General features: G+C 43.4%; 1 protein-coding gene across 3 annotated transcripts in view; it reads right to left on the minus strand.

Annotated features, from left to right (window-relative positions):
- Positions 1–14335, minus strand: part of MACROD2 (mono-ADP ribosylhydrolase 2) — a 1146647-nt gene that overhangs the window by 976998 nt on the left and 155314 nt on the right. The window lies entirely within an intron of this gene.

Consider the following 14335-nt stretch of genomic DNA (forward strand, 5'->3'; position numbering starts at 1 on the left):
TCTAGTTTTGGAGACACGGCATAGCCTCTTTAGTGAATGGTTCAAGCTGCTTCCTCATGAGGAAGCCTACATCATGGCTTTCTCATGAGGAAGCTGCTTGAACCATTCACTAATGTTGTTGGCATCCTTCAGTCTCGGAAGACTATGGTATCGCGCTCTGAATAGTGTTCTGGAACAGAGTGTCCTCTCCAGTGCGCGAAGCCTGGGTAAAATAGATATGGAGGATAGACTGTTACCCATGCAGCAAATCCCCCCTCTCCACGTCGCTGAAATGGTCCAATGGAAAGGCAGAAGCCAATACGGTTTGTTCCAGCGGCGTCACAGGAGTTGCCAGAGTGTGACTGTGTTCAGCCACGAACTGCCTCAGGGACTCCGGCTCCGGATTTTGCCTCGAGGTTGACTCCTGAAGCCTCTTCCTTAACTGGATGTAGCTACAAGGCAGTGGAGGTTTGGGATCAGAGTTTTCCTTCTCTCAGATGAGCTGCCTTCCCAGGCTGACGAGTCCAGCCAAAGTGAGGCTATACTATATCTCCAAAACTAGATGTGATAGGGGAAAACGAATGCCATTTTTGGAATCAGCACCCCAAATTCATATCAAACCACCATAAAGTTTGGGAAAAGCTTTTCTGACCCTCAATTTTGTAGGCCTGTGTTATTGTTAGCATGAAGCTAGCCAAGGTTGGAATATACAGGCTGAGCCTCATTATCAACACATTTTGCATTCACAGATTTGACTCAATGTGGATATCCATTCATGTTGAGCTGCTGAGTTCCTTTAAATGTTTTTAAACAACAAAATAAGTGTGTGTGTGTGGGCTTCCATTACCTCTGGGCACTTGGGGAAGGTATTTTCAGATTGTGCTGCCACACCATCCATTCACCCTCCATTGTGGAAGCTACCCCACAGAAGGCGCTGCTGCACCTCATGGTTCCTGCTGGTTGGTGTCTCTCTCTCTCTCTCTCTCTCTCTCTCTCTCACACACACACACACACACACACACACACACACACGGCTGTGCTTTCCTAAAGCCCTGTGGTCCCCTTCTTCCCTCGCTCCTGCTGCTGCTCCCGCTGCTACAGCCACTGTGCACCCCTCACGAGGTCTGCCCCCTCCTCACAAACAAGTCTCAGCTTGAAGGCAAGTTTAAAGAGACAACCCTAGTGTGCTTCTGTGAAGTGACTAGCTGAGATCTCCACTCTCCCTGGCTGCCTGCTTGCATTGGGGCTTGCACACGTCCCCTTAAGAACACTGAAACAAGGGGGGAAAGTTTTGGCTTCTGCCTCCTCATGTGCTGGGGGTCAAGGGAAGCTTTGCAGCTGGCTGGCCCTTCATCTTTTGAGTGAGGAGGAAGCGAAGTGGAAACTAGTGAGGCCCCCTTGCTTCAATGTTCTTAAGGGGACACGAGTGAGCCCCAAAGCAAGCAGGCAGCTGAGGAGACTGCCTGACTTCAGCCAGTCACTTCGCAGAACCACTGCTGGGGTGTCTCCTTTCGTCTGAGCTGAGACAGGCTTGTGAGAAGGGGCGGACCTTGTGAGGGGCACAGAGTGGCGGCGGAGGGGAGAGGTCTGTGGGGCTTTCAGAAAGCACAGCTGTGTGTGTGTGTGTGTGTGTGTGTGTGTGTGTGAATCCAGCAGGAAGCAGGGTGGCCGTGCTGCGAGGTGCTGGGAAGCTCCTTCTATGGGGTAGCTTCCACAATGGAGGGTGAATGAAGGGGGGGCGGCACAATCTGGAAATAGGTTCCTGAGTGCCTGGAGACTGCCCGCCAGCTTGCCGCATGAGGTAAGGGAAGCTCCCCCTCCCCCCCCCACACACACGTACTTCTTGTTGAGAAACATTATAGGGATGTTTTTACAGCGGATTTCTGTCACTCCTGGAAAAAAAGTCATTTCTGGTTTGGCTACATGTGAACTTTTTTATCAGCAGGGATTTGGGGAACAAAACACCCATGTATAAGGAGGTTTGATTTATACCAAGAATTCATTTTCATCCTAATCTTTCCATTGCAATCAATTATAGCTGCTGTTGCATTTTGTTGAATAAATCAATTTGCTACTATCTTTAAGAGTAGTCTCTCCATGACACCCCAAATATGTCCCATTTATTGGGTTGCAGTGGGTCAAGGTGGCTTGATCACCAACTGAGCTAAATGGTCAATCTATGACACCGCACAATAGGAAACTAAGTTCACCCCACCCTGTTCACATTAGACCGCTTAGCTAAGCCTCCTTCCTTAAGTTCCTTGCATGGAGCTTTGCCAACTAACAGAGCTGCTGGATCCAGAACAGTGCCAGCTGTCTGTCTCTGTCATCCTTTCTACCCTTATCTCATGGCACCGCGACAAAAATCTGTGTTGAGGAGGATGTGGATTGCTGAAACAGCCACTTTTGAAAAATATTTCTAAATGTATCTATTGCACATTTCCTGAAATCTTTAAAAAATCCATATGCTGTTTAGCTATGCAATGTGCTAGCAGAAACTGCGTAGCTTTAATGACCACCAGTGATTTAACAAAAAATCCAGAGCTACCCAAAAATGATGGAGCAGGAAACCGACCCTTCATCCTCTCAAACTCTCTGGACAATTTGGAGCTTCCAAAACAGATGTAGGATAAAATCTGAATGGTTTATGTCAGTGGGTTTCCACTTATGCAAGTGTAACAGCAGCTAAAAGTTACCACAGTAACAATGGTCACAGAAATACTTTAAAAAAGAACCTTAAGATTAACTAGTTATGGAAGTCAATAGAAGGAAAATAAATTCATTTACAACGTGGAGTTTTCTGTTGAATATGACAACTTTGTTCTGGAAAAGCCTGATGATGGCAATACTAAGGAACCATGTTCTAAAATGGATCTCTAAAAATTCAGTCCAACAAGCCATCCAGTGCAAATGACCAACACTGCACAATTAGGTGTTTACACTCTGAGAGTTTTAAGGATTATTGGTTTGGTTTCAAAGCATTAGAAGTTATTTTTTTCGTTTCTTTTGTTAAACAGAAGGATTTAGAATTTGGCAGCAGTAGAACATTTTTCACTGGCAGTCTACGCCCTCAGTGTTCATGGCTAGATGCACAACATCACCATGAAACAGCAGTCGTACTGAAGCCTCAGGAAAACGAGTGCTTTCAACTGTTCTAGTTTAGGAGTAGTTGTACTTCTTACATTTGCTTAGCTCTAAGCTGCCCTTCCCCAAAAAGGCACAAGCTGAGTAAAAACAGTCATAATTTCAAAATTATGTTTTGTAGTTTTAGAAAAAGGGAGAGAGAATAGGCAATAGCTAAATGTTTGATTATTTGGGGAGCTGCTATTGAACAGAAATTGTGTGCAGGAATGTGGATTCCTGGCACATGTTCTAGCCATATGGTGCTCAAAGATATAAAATACCTTAGAAAAAAAGGGTAATGTCTGAATCAAATCTGAAGTACTCCTAGGTCATTTAGAAAGGGCTATGATAAATTTGTTTGGACTCAATAGCTGTTGGAAAACTCTGAGATCTGTTAGTTCCAGTATTATTTTCCTTCCTGTACTATATCTATGCTTTTCTACTCTATTAGCATATAACAACTATGACAAGGTACTTATCTGTAATGTTACAGTATTGGATGCAGAGATGCACATGGGCATGCTCAGTAAAATCTTTGAGTTACATAATAACATAAGAACATAAGAACAGCCCCACTGGATCAGGCCATAGGCCCATCTAGTCCAGTTTCCTGTATCTCACAGCGGCCCACCAAATGCCCCAGGGAGCACACCAGATAACAAGAGACCTCATCCTGGTGCCCTCCCTTGCATCTGGCATTCTGACATAACCCATTTCTAAAATCAGGAGGTTGCGCATACACATCATGGCTTGTACCCCATAATGGATTTTTCCTCCAGAAACTTGTCCAATCCCCTTTTAAAGGCATCTAGGCTAGACACCAGCACCACATCCTGTAGCAAGGAGTTCCACAGGCCAACCACATGCTGAGTAAAGAAATATTTTCTTTTGTCTGTCCTAACCCGCCCAACACTCAATTTTAGTGGATGTCCCCTGGTTCTGGTATTATGTGAGAGTGTAAAGAGCATCTCCCTATCCACTTTGTCCATCCCCTGCATAATTTTGTATGTCTCAATCATGTCCCCCCTCAGGCGTCTCTTTTCTAGGCTGAAGAGGCCCAAACGCCGTAGCCTTTCCTCATAAGGAAGGTGCCCCAGCCCCGTAATCATCTTAGTCGCTCTCTTTTGCACCTTTTCCATTTCCACTATGTCTTTTTTGAGATGCGGCGACCAGAACTGGACACAATACTCCAGGTGTGGCCTTACCATCGATTTGTACAACGGCATTATAATATTAGCCGTTTTGTTCTCAATACCTTTCCTAATGATCCCAAGCATAGAATTGGCCTTCTTCACTGCTGCCGATACTTGGGTTGATACTTTCATCGACCTGTCCACCACCACCCCAAGATCTCTCTCCTCATCTGTCACAGACAGCTCAGAACCCATCAGCCTATACCTAAAGTTTTGATTTTTTTACCCCAATGTGCATGACTTTACACTTACTGACATTGAAGCGCATCTGCCATTTTGCTGCCCATTCTGCCAGTCTGGAGAGATCCTTCTGGAGCTCCTCACAATCACTTCTGGTCTTCACCCTTCTGAGTGACAGATCCCCACAACAAAACAGACTGCTTTTCAAACTTCAAGGAAAGTTCTCTTGCTACAACTTCCTTCTACTAAAAATCTGGATCCAACACAGTAAGTAACTTCTCCTTCCAAAATCTTCCCATACTTATTTCTTGGATAGTTTTGCCATTGGAAATACTAAACCCTCGGCTGGCCCCCTGCAGACCTTCCAGATCAGGGGTGCCCAAACCCTGGCCCTGGGGCCACTTGCGGCCCTTGAGGATTCCCAATCTGACCCTCAGTGACCCCCCCTTCTCCAATGAGCCTCTGGCACTCCTGAGACTTGCTGGAGCCCGTGCTGGCCTGATGCAACTGCTCTCAGTGTGACGGCCAACTGTTTGACCTCTCGCGTGAGCTGTGGGACAAGGGCTCCCTCCACTGCTTGCTGTTTCACATCTGTGATGCAGCAGTGGCAGTAAAGGAAAGGCTGGCCTTGCTTTGTGCAAGGTCTTTTATAGGCCTTGAGCTATTGCAAGACCTTCATTCATTTATATGTTCCAGCTCGAATATATTCATTTATGTAAATTTATTAAAATTTGAAATGTAAATTAATTTTTTCCCAGCCCCCCACACAGTGTCAGAGAGACGATGTGGCCCTCCTACCAAAAAGTTTGGACACCCCTGTTCCAGATGTTACCAAAATCTTATTCCATGCACACCATCATGCACAGCCTCTCCAAGCCTTCAAAAGCCACCTGGAGCTGTTTTGGGGTAACTTCCTGGAACACCGAAGTTGCCTGAAAATCACCCTGGGGGCCATTGTGGTGTGTGACCTCTCTGAGGTTCACAAAACCACTTGGAGCAGTTTTTGCATAACTTCCAGAAGTCGCCAAAAAATCACACTGGGGGCCATGCTGAACCTCAGAGAGGCCGCACGCCACCTTGCAAAGTTTCTCCTTAGGAATATGCTGAAACGTATCTGTCACCCATTCAAAAACTGCATTTATTGTAGTACTGATCATACACAGCACCTCAAGGCACTTGCTCCACATACATTTAATAAAAATGAACGTGATTGGTCACAAGGGTTAAGTTTTGAATAAGTGCAAAATGAGTCTGGTCTTATAACACAGCTTGAGCAGCCCAAACACACTGTAAGACAGATATAACTTAATGCTTTAAGTACCCATAATAACAAATATGCCTAGCAGTTCTTTTGTACTGCTGTTTTACTGTACAAATTTATCAATGCTTTCCAGATTAACCATGCACAGCTGTATAGTATAAATATAGATGAGATGATTAACAAAGAAATCTTATAAATGTGTTTTCATTAATTTTTGTAAAGACAGAACATTCAGCTGATTAAATACAGTTGCAGAAAGTTTCCCTGTAATAGGAAGCATGCATCTCTGGTCTACAGGCTTAATTCAAGAGCTTCATGCTTTATGGTGAATGGCTATTCCCAACAAGAGCAAGATGAATACATCAGTTGTGCCACCACCTTGGGTGACTAAGGAAAGGAGCTCATCATCTTTTTGGTAGAGACAATGCATCCATGCTGAAGTGTACAATTGAGAAGACTGAAGCGGAGGGAGTGTGTGAAACTGAAAGAATAATCAGAAAAATTAAACAACTGATTCAGTTATTAAATATGCATGCGCTCTTCTGCTTAAATAACTGCTGGTATACACCTGGGGCTCAGAAGCTTGTAGCATGGGGAGGAGGGAACCTTGTAGTGCCATATGGAAATGAAATAATTAGGTCTACCATGCAATTAAAATTCATTAAAAAATAATTTTACCTTTTAAAAATCACAGAGAGAAGATGTTTCTGTTTAAGTCCAATAGGACTAGCACAGCAATGAAGAATGAAATCTAATTAATGGAATTAAAAGTAACTCAGTGGCTCCAAGATCTGTTTCAGCTGCCAAATTGCTACTACTTTCTTAATAATCCAAAGGATAAAAGGGATGATTAGAGATACAAAACTGACACAGTCAATACAGTCCAGCTGCTACAGGACAAGATCCTGATTCAACTGCTTGCCTGTAGAACCTAATCAGCCAGGTTCAGAAGGCTCCATACACACATAAAAGTGATCAGTATGAATCACTTTGTTTGCTTATTTCCTCTCCTGAGGAAATGAAATAAAAGTCTACAAATGTGAACACTGTAAGGAACGGTGAAGGTAAAATCGGAAGCTTAAGAAACACTTTCCTATATTTCCTTGTTCCAATTCTGTCCCCCTCACTTCAAAATATAGGATTCCAGGTCACCTGCCCAGAGTCTCTTGTGGCCTGACAGAAATCAGGAGGGGTGTGTGTGAGAGAATACCGTTTAAGAATGAGGACAAAAAGGACTTGTAGAAGTCAGGCTTAGCAACTGCCATCAGGACAGGAAGCACCATGACATAGTTTGCTTTAATACCAACCAAGTTACTATCTGCATAAAAATTTAACCCATAAATGAAAGGCTGGTTGTTCACTGAAGATATTAAACAACTTTTTGACAATCCCATTTTAAATACGCAACTTTTACTGTGCCAGATATCAGGTGAACAATTCATATTTGTTGCCATACACTTGTCAATGCAATCTCATTTTTGTCAACTTCACTTTGGTTGCTTAGAAAGTATGAAACTCCTTTTTTCTCATCAATCCAAAGTGATCAAAAAATGATGTGAATTAGCCATTTCTGATGTCAGTACTCTGAAATGCTTAAAATTCTTGTGCTTCAACCTTTCTGAGGGGTTTTTCCCCCAGAGACTCAGCTGCAAGCTTCATTTGCTGCTAAAATTGCTTCTAGATATTCCAATTCTATCCTTGCCAATTTAATCTCTACAAGTCTTGGTTTGTCTGGAATGACAAGTGCAGAAACAAATTTCAGCATAGTTACTTAATGCTCTAGGAGAATTATGGCAAAAGAATAGAGATCATCCACCAAACACTCCCAAACGGCAAAACAACCAGCATATTCTGTCCTGAGGCAGCTGCCTACATGTCACAAGCTCACAAACCATGACCAAAAGGATAAGCCAATCATTTTCCATCTAGGGATGAAATGTGCAATGCTTGAGGGAAGCCTATGAAAAATGCACATTCAGAGTTCTAAAGTGAAAGGGGTGTGTGTCCAGAGCAGAATAGAAACATGGTTAAAGGAAGTTTGAAGGGGTTGGAGAGTGGTGTTTAGTTAGAGTGAGAGGAGGAGTTAACACATCATGACTCTGGTTGGTCTGTCACTGTGAAAAAGAGCAAACCAGATCATACTGGGTATATTTTTGGGTGAAAGACCATCATATACTGTAGTACTGGGTAACAGTACTTTAAGGGAAAGATGGAGGCCCTGCTAGATCTATAACCAGTCGCTTCAGTGAAATAGAAAGTCCTGCAGAACAAGCAAAGTAAACAGTCTGAAATACTCCTGTTGGATTGGGAGTGCTCTAAAAACGGTAAAGGTTTCCCCTGCATAGTCATATGAGACTCTAGGGGTGGTTCTCATCTCCGTTTCCAAGCCAAGGGAGCTCACGTTGTCCGAAGACATCTTCCGTGTTCATGTGGCCAGCATGACTAAACGCCGAAACGCATAGAACGCTGTTACCTTCCCACTGTACCTATTTATCTACTTGCATTTACATGCTTTCGAACTGCTAGGTTTGGCAGGTTGGTTCACTAGGTTGGTTGGGAGTGATCTACCTCATTTCAAAAGTCGAAATGTAATCATTTACATCTGTCTGTGCCCAGCATGAAGTTGTGATATGGTAATGTAGCATTAAATTCAAAGAAATGGTAACTACATAAGCCATCTTATGGGCAGGAGGTCTGGTCTAGAGGGTAGAGCTCCGTTTGCCTGAAGATAAAAGCTGAAGGTCGCTAGTTCGAGGCCACCGGCACCATGAACGGCGAGACCTTGAAGCAGCTGACAAGCCAAGCCGAGTTTTTCCATCTGCTCTTTGGCTGCCCTTCCAGTGAGATATGAAGGATTGTCAGCTTGCGTGGGAAGAAACTGGAGGCCAGAATGCGATACCAGATCATAAAAGGATCCATCTGAAATGTTGTAGTTCTTGAAAGACAGAACCTTTGTCAATTGTAAAAATCCCTATAGGGATTTAGTATAGCCTGCCTGTGTAAACCGCTTTGAAATAAAGTCTGAGGAGAAATCTGACGACCATGAAAGGTGGTATATAAATACCTGTATTATTATTATTATCTCCCTCTTTCTTAGGGAGATAAACTCTGTGTTTTAATCTTTCTGAAGTTGGACTCCTATATGCGCTTGAAGGAAGATTGCTAAAACTGTGCCTAGTTACAGTTCCAAACCAGTCTGCACGCTCGTAGCTTTAAGTCATCAAAACCACAACCGTTTTTATAATGCATGCTATCACAACACACACAGCTCTGTTAACACACAGTAGGACGACCCAGTCACGCATGACAACAACAATCATGGAGTGGTGCAATGTCTCAACTCAGCCATAGTGTGAGCATGGTACATATTGAGCATAGTAGTACAAGATTCAATAATGTCTGCAATCCCGTGATTTTGGAACATTGAACCCTGCCGTATACATTGCCACAAAGCCCTAAGCAGCTGAAACTGAAGTAGACTGAATTGTTTCAAAAATCTGTCTGTTTGCAGTTTTAATTTTCACATATAGAGATCAACAGAAGCATTAAAATGAGAGGGAAATGTACCAAGAAAACAACAGACAAAAGTGTTTCTGCAATTAAAGACTGTAAAGCAAGTGGTTGGACCAAAGGAGCCCAGCAAATCCTTTGCTCTGGCAAGCTGCCCACAGAGAAAGCTGCAGGTGGCAATACTGATGGAAGCCTTTGCATCCAAACCAGAATCCTGCTTTAATGTACTTCCCTCCCTCAACTATTAGGCTTTCTTTCATAATGACTAAAAAGAAGACTATAAATGATATGTAATAATATAAAATTTTAAAATGAATCATTCACAAAGTATTACTTTTCATCTTTTATTCTTTAAGTACGTAACTTTATTCTATAATTAAAAAGGTTAGAAAGTGACTCAAATGCTGAATGTTGGAGACTTAAATATCTAGTATATTGAAATCATTTTGAAAGAAGGTATTAAAGGCCTCTGCAGGTCTCAGAATGGACCTCAGAATCCACATCCGGTTTTCTGAAGCAAACCCTGCCAGAGACAGGTTTTTTCCAAGGATCTGTTTTATCAGTGTATCCTTTAAGAATCTATTGCCTCAATCTTGCAGATGTTTACTTGGCAAAGGGAATAAGAATATTTTTGACTAACAATGCAAAAACCTACTAAAACCAGAATTAAACATACAGCTTATTCTTTGAGGGGTGGAATACAACATAGAATTCACTGTCTCACAGGAAAGCCATGTTGGATTCCTAGCTGTTTTCCACTGATTTTGTAAGAAAAGGCAGACTCCTCTATTTTGGGCAGTCACAGAGCTAATGGTACATATTGAACAGTGCATATAAATATTTTTTCTGCAATGTTCACTCTTCAAGATGTAGCCATAATTACCTTTACATAGGGAAGCATAAATGAAATTTTAATCTCAGACATCTATAATAAAAGATTTCCAGCACACAGCTCTCCTACCCTTCCCTGTTTTCTGCTATTAATTAGTGTAGAAGGGAGAGAGATATTAGAGAAATGAGACTCTCAGTGAGGTATCAAATAGAACACTATGCTCCTTTATCTCAACAAATGAAAGTGTCAGATACTGCAAGACAATGATGAAGAGGCAAGTTTCTGAAGTATTCCACCATTTGGTGATTCTTCTCTGCATTCCTAACATCATGTTTTGTTTGTTTTTTTCTTACTGACTAGCAAAATCAAATATCATAATAAGCAAAATAAGAACACGAAAAACAAAAAGTGCCACAGCCATTTAGTGACAGTGGTTACATTACAAGAGTAGGGCAGTTTCATCTAAAAATAATTTCTTTACTAAAAATATACTTTTTAGTAAAGAAATCATTTCTTTATATATGTGATTCAAGGTTGAAGTCTTAAAGTTATAGCAAAATTGATGAGAAATTACCACTTTTAGGGCTCCATGGAATAAATTCTGGTGTTTAGATGGATAGAAATGTGCTAATATACTGCAGTACGCTTTCTACATACAGAGTCATTAGAGCAGTAGTTACCAAACATTTCAGCACTGTGACCTGCCTTGTCTTTTGTGGTTGGTCACAATGCTCCTGGTGGTGGCAGAGAGAGCCCAGGGAAGCCTCCGGAGGGCTCCTCTGGGTTGCACTGGGTTGCAGACTCACGGACAAATCCTATCCACACTTTTCTGGGAGTAAGTTCTATTGACTCTAATGGGACGTACTTCTGAGTAGACATGCATAGGATTGGGCTGTCACTCTTTAGACCCACTCTGAGTCTCCTTCTGAGACTCCACAGGTCTCAGAATGGCTTGCAGAAACCTCCAAAGGCCCCTTCCAGTTCTCAGAAGCAAGCCTTACCAGAAACAGGTTTTTACCAAGGATGTGTTTTTTTTCCTACCCACCTCTACCTGTCACACAACCCAATGATCCAGGGCTCCAATTGTGGGCAGCAACTCTCACTGCATTCATGCTTGAATATAGGGAGAGTGGGGAAAGGTGTGCCTCAATGGTGAGAACAGGGCCGCTATACAAGTTCTTGAGAAGTTCCTCACATGTGCCCTCTCCTAAAGAGAAAAAAAAGTCTGAATAGGGCTGTGGTGGTGACAGCCCCGTAAGTAACATTCTGATATGCTAGAAACACATCCCTACATTGTCATCAGCCCATCTACAAAGGTTGTGGCCTTCATAAATGCCGGGCTCTCTAGTGCTGTATCTTTTGCAATTGACACTGGCAGTAGGAAGGGCTTGATCCAATCTGTGCTACACAGAGATCTTGGCTTCCACAGAAGTGGTCAAACTCCTTCTATGGAGTCACTGCTATAGCCTTACTCAGCTATTGCAGAGACTAGGTTACAGACTGTGAAAGTACCTTAAGGGTCTAAAATAAGAATTGCTTCATTAAAATGCTTTTGTTCTTATAGGTTACATGAATCTTCATCCCAACCGCCAGGATCTAAAAAATTGCTTAGGTTCACAGAGGGGTTTGTGCTAACCCAGTGGAATTTTTGATTTTTGTTTGTTTGAACACCTACTCTCTCTCTTCTCTCTACTGCCATATCACAGACTGCTTTGGAAATTCCTCTCAGATTCCAAAGGAGCAGAGGCTGAGGTTTGTGAAAACAACTTTAAAGTCACTTTGGGGTAACAGAACTAGGTCTTCTGATCCTGGCCCATATCACCAAGTTAATTAAATCGTAAGTATAAACAAAGTATAAACATGCTCTGTATTATAAGAGCATGAAGAGTTATTGTGAAGCCACTCATAATAATCAGCTACCTACCATGATTTTTCTCTCTTTAACCACCATTATTTTAATTATGTATAATGGTGCATTAACCAATTCATAATGTGGAATTAATTTTCAAGCTAAGTTCCATAAGCCATTTTACATCTGCATGATAAAAATTCAAAGTTGGACTAAAAGCTTTTATTATGTCAGTGTAAAAATTTTAAAACTCTCAGACACGGTAACTCTGCAGGAGGTAAGCTGAGGAGAATGCACAAGAAATTGATCCCTTCTTTCTACTCCCTTAAATACTGTTACCAGTAGTACTTTACACACACAGGAGAATCACTCATGTGCAGGGATTCTGTGTAGTGGCCAATGGCTGAGCTAAGTAATTTGGCAGGGAAAGGAAGATAAGGATGAAAGAGCAAAAAGTTTGCTTTCATGCGAGAGAGAGAGAGAGAGAGAGAGAGAGAGAGAGAGAGACAGACAGACAGACAGACAGACAGACATTGTAGACTGGGGAATCCTAAGGCTAATAGTTACACACACTGGAAAGGAAACACACACAAAATGCACAGTCAAGGCGACTTCACAAGAGACAGATAAGGAAAGTAGGAACTTCCTGCCCAGTAAGCTGTAAGCTGCCCAGTAAGCTGCCCAGTGTGTGGGGCTGCAGCAGCACTGAAAATGGCTGCTGTCGCATCCTGTGAACTCCAGGCAGCCGCAGGCGGCTCCTCGAGAGAAGGGGACTTCCATCCACTTCCCCCAGGTAAAGTGAATAGCCCTGCAATGGTCGGCGTAGAATCAAGAGCCTCCGTGTCAGGCTCAATGTCCGACACGGAGGCTCTGGATCTGGTGGAGTTTTACTTCACTGGTCCTGTCTCCCTTCCGCCCTGCTCCCTCCCCCAGAACACCTTCTCCCCACTCTCCCTGACTCCCCCCTCCCCAAAATGCCTCCTCCCTGCCTCCACCCACGCCCCCACCTACCTCTCCGCTGCTTGGCGGTCCATGCAACCGCCAAGTTGCAGAGCGCCGATGCTTGCCTAGCGCTCGCCCAGCACTGGGCTAGCACCAGTGGAGGGCTCTAGGGCCTGCAAACGTGCCTTATGGCATGTTTGTGACAATGTGTGCCAGCGGTAAGCTGGCACGCCAAGCTTGAGATTGGGCTCTCAGTGGGTCTCTGGTAGGTCTGCATCATGGACCAAGATTTTCTAGACCTATTCTCTGAGTTTTGCAAGGTTTGTAGTGGCCAAGGGCTGACCAAGTCAGTCCTCTCTGGGCAAAGACAGTCTCAAAAATAGAAAGAAGACGATGAAGCAAGCTGTAGCATGCAACAAGGCAGTAGCCTAGAAGGGAGAAAGGCAAGAGAGCCAAGCTACCTTTCTTGGATGGGAGGCTGGGAGGGAGGGGTTCTGAGAGAAAGAAGTCACCCACAAGGTTAGCTGACCAGCCTGCCCTGGCTCAACAGTTTCAGTACCACCTGGGGAAAAAAGAGAAGACTAGAAAGGAAAAGGATTTGCAGGGTATTACCAATCCTGGGTGGTAGCTGGAACAGTGGTTCTCGGATGGAGGCTGGAATGTGATATTATTCAAATACAGGCATGCCCCTTCATCCGCTGATCCAGTATCCACTGTTTGCAAATTCCCCCCCATCATGGTTCCTCAGACAGAGTAGCTTATAATAAGCACTAAGGCTGCAATCCAGTGGTTCTCAACCTTTTAGCACTGGGACCCACTTTTTAGAATGACAATCTGTCCGGGACCCTCCAGAAGTGATGTTATTAATCTGGAAGTAATGAAATGGCCAGGAGTGACATCATCAGTAGGGAGTGCTTTCCTGAAAATGCAGCAAGTATTGAAATTGCCCATGGCAAGCACTGAAATTCTGCTATTTTCTCTACATAGGCTGGCTATGAATAAATTAAAATTAATATAGGTAAGCATCACTTAGCAACGTTCCAACTAAAGACAGCCTGCATATGTGACGGCCACCGCTGGTCCATGTTCACCCATCCAAACTCCGAGGGTGAGGGGAGCCTTTTCTGAGCCTTGCATAAGCAGCACGCATCCACACGGTTCCTCTATGAGGCTCAGATTGGCCGTTTCAGCCAAAAACATGTGACTTCCGGTTTCCTGGAAAACCAGAAGTCACGTGTTTTCCCCTGAAATAGGCATTCTGAGACTCTGTGAGGCTCAGAAAAGCCCCTGCAGGAGAGAGGAGCGCGGCTCCCCTCACCTTCAGAGGTTTCACATAACATCAAGTGTCACCTGACAACAGGAGTGCCAGTTCTTATATCCCTGTCACTAAGTGATGCACGACTGTAATTATATATAAAACAAATAATTAAATAAGGAGAGATGAGATGGGGAAGACAGCCCTGTTC

This window comes from Tiliqua scincoides, chromosome 1 (assembly GCF_035046505.1).
Source record: "Tiliqua scincoides isolate rTilSci1 chromosome 1, rTilSci1.hap2, whole genome shotgun sequence".
NCBI lineage: Eukaryota > Metazoa > Chordata > Lepidosauria > Squamata > Scincidae > Tiliqua > Tiliqua scincoides.